The sequence below is a fragment of the Elephantulus edwardii genome, unplaced genomic scaffold (assembly GCF_000299155.1).
Source record: "Elephantulus edwardii isolate Elephantulus edwardi_28Jun2011 unplaced genomic scaffold, EleEdw1.0 scaffold00079, whole genome shotgun sequence".
Lineage (NCBI taxonomy): Eukaryota > Metazoa > Chordata > Mammalia > Macroscelidea > Macroscelididae > Elephantulus > Elephantulus edwardii.
This window is the reverse complement of record NW_006399829.1, coordinates 6,644,211-6,646,995: the sequence shown is the minus strand read 5'-3', so window position 1 is coordinate 6,646,995 and position 2,785 is coordinate 6,644,211. Positions and strand designations below refer to the sequence as shown.

Below are 2,785 nucleotides of genomic sequence, written 5' to 3'. Positions count from 1 at the left end.
AGAGAAGCTATGGTATATTCACACAATGGAATACTACGCTGCATTGAAAAACAAGGAACTCATGCAATATTATTCAAAATTGGTGACCCTGGAGGACATTATGCTGAGTGAAGTATCTCCATCACAAAAGGACAAATACTGCATGGTGCCACTGTTGTAAAACAGGACTGACCTCAGAGTTGGGGGAAGACTAAGAAAGATGGGTTCAAGAATGTACACTGTATTGAAACAGATGAGGGAGAAAACTGTTTAAAAGGGATACGTGATTAGGTATTTTTGTCATGATGGGAGTCCAGAGAGAAGGCTGCATAGTGGAGTGGGCCTGGGGGGAGGGATTGTAAAACAATGAAAGAATTTTTCTTCTACTTTTCCAAGAGGGGAGTGTACTGTGGGGGGAGGGTTGGGAGGGAAGAAAAGTGCAACAATGAACGAATGGAAATCCAAAGTCTCTGTAAATTTTCATTGAAATTAATAATAATTAAAAATTTTAAAAAGAAACCAAAAATATTATCTTCTACATTTTAGAGTTTCTGAAAGTAAAACTGAGAAAATACTAACCCATGCCTTTGAAGAGTGCCAGAGGAACACAGATCCATCTCCTTCTATTAAAAGTGTTAATCCCAGGGAGCTCTGGTGGCCTAGTGGCAAAAAGCTGCACTGCAATCCCAGAGGTATGCGGTTCAAATCCACCAGGTGCTCTGCTGAAAAAGGAGGGACAATCTCCTCCTGTACCAGTCAGATCTGACTTGACGGTACACGTCCAAAAAATAATAAAGTAAAATTTTAAAAAAGTGTTAATCCCCTGGCATGCTGAGGCTTTTGTAGGGTACTTGGTAACAATCTGAACAACTGCCCTAAAACGGTATTCTTCCACACTCATTTGTCGATTCGTTGGACCACCCAGTCCTGCTGGCAGAGTGCGTAGCTATTGTCCTGTTTTACCACAAGGACGCGCATCAATTTTGTAAGGAATGATTACATTCTTCCCAGACCACAACACAATCCCCTTGTTTTCAGCTTGACATCTAAGACAACCATCCATCACTTGGACGCTGCAGATGGCGCACGTATTTCACTCCACAACTCTACATGGCCCCTGAGTTCCACTTATTTCTTTTTTTTTTTTCGTTTTGAATTTATTTTAATGAAAGTTTACAGAGACTTAGGATTTCCATTCATTTACTGTTGCACTTTTGTCCCTTCCCACCCCACCCCCAATTCGCTTTTCTTTTAAAAAAAAATGTTCTTAAGGGTGAACATGTTGGTGCCCCCTGAAGTGGAACCAGTGGTCTCTGAGTGAGATGAAAGGACGCTGGTTTCCTCTCCATCCTCCGCGTGGGCCATGATGGTGGCGAAGAGCTAGAGGAATCATTAGGTCACTAAAGAAGAGCCGCTCTTGTTCCAATCTTGATGCTGCGTTCTTCGTCATAAAGTCCAGCTCCTCAATAATTTTCTTAGCATAGAAATTGGATAGATACGGATATGGGTACACCCTTGATGCATGCCTTTCCTGATTTTAAACCATACAATGCTCCTTTGTTCAGTTCTGACAATTGTTTCTTGGTCTAGGTTTCTAATGAGCACAAATGTTCTGGGATTCCCATTCTTAATATTAGCCATAATTTATTACAATCCACACAGCCAAATTTCTTTGCATAACAAATAAAACATGATATTTCTGGTGTTTTGTGCTTTCAGTCAAGACCCATGTGAGTTCAGTGGCAGTAGCTGGATTTTTTTTCTTTGCTAACAGCTTTAGTTTGCTTGGCTCCACAATCAACACTCTTGGTACCAGCAGTCAGGAAATCAAGAGATGAATTGCATTGGGAAAGTTGGCTGTCAGGGACCTTTCCAGAGTACTGAAGAGCACGTGAGTGGTGTCAGGCTGGAGATTAAGGTCCAAGCCATAGTCTTCACAATTTCTTGCTATGCATCTGAGAACTGGACAATGACTAGGGATGACAGAAAGAGAATTGATGCCTTTGAACTGTGGTGCTGGAGAAGAGTTTTTAAGATACCATGGACTGCTAGGAGAACAAACAGGTTCATTCTAGAGAGAGCGAAGCCAGGCTGCTCTTTGGAGTCAAGGATTCTGAAGCTTTGTCTGACATACTTTGAGCATGTTGCAAGGAGGGGCCAGTCCTTGATGAGGGATATCATGCTTGAGAAGGTGCAGGGACAGAGAGAGAGAGAGGGAGACCATCGATAAGATGGATTGATTCAGTGACTGGGGTAATGACGGTAGGTGTGCTGGAAACAATAAAGTTGGCGCAGGATAGAGCAGATTTCAGGGCTGTTGTACACAGGGTTGCTATGAATCACAAGCAGCTCAATAGCACATAACAACAACACAGTATCTCAGCCTGTGCCCTATGCTCAGTCTTTCAAACATCTCAATAAAGAGCACAAGCTTCTTAATGTTTTTTAAAGTAATCTTTATTTAATTCCTTGTACAAAATAGAAATTAATTTAAGGCATCTGAAAGATATTTTCAGGAGTTGAAAGAGTTAAATCACTTTGCTGACACTTGTATCTCCTAACAATAGAAAAACTGGTCACAAACTTGAATGCTTTTAAGTAAATAAAGCACATATATAAATAGCAGTTCTGAATTTTAGAACACACACTCAAACTACATTTCCTGTCCTGAATGCAGACTTGCTAAAGGAAGCTGAAAAAACCAGCATTTGGTGCTGTAACGTGTGGTACTGTTTGCCCCTAGCAGTTTAACTTAAGTAATAACACTATATTTTACTGATAACATCCATGGAAGTTTGTTGTTTGG

At 40.9% G+C, this 2,785-nt stretch overlaps 1 pseudogene; it reads right to left on the bottom strand.

Annotated features, from left to right (window-relative positions):
- Positions 1-876: 876 nt before the first annotated feature.
- LOC102851150 lies at positions 877-1,344 on the bottom strand (annotated as a pseudogene).
- Positions 1,345-2,785: the final 1,441 nt, after the last annotated feature.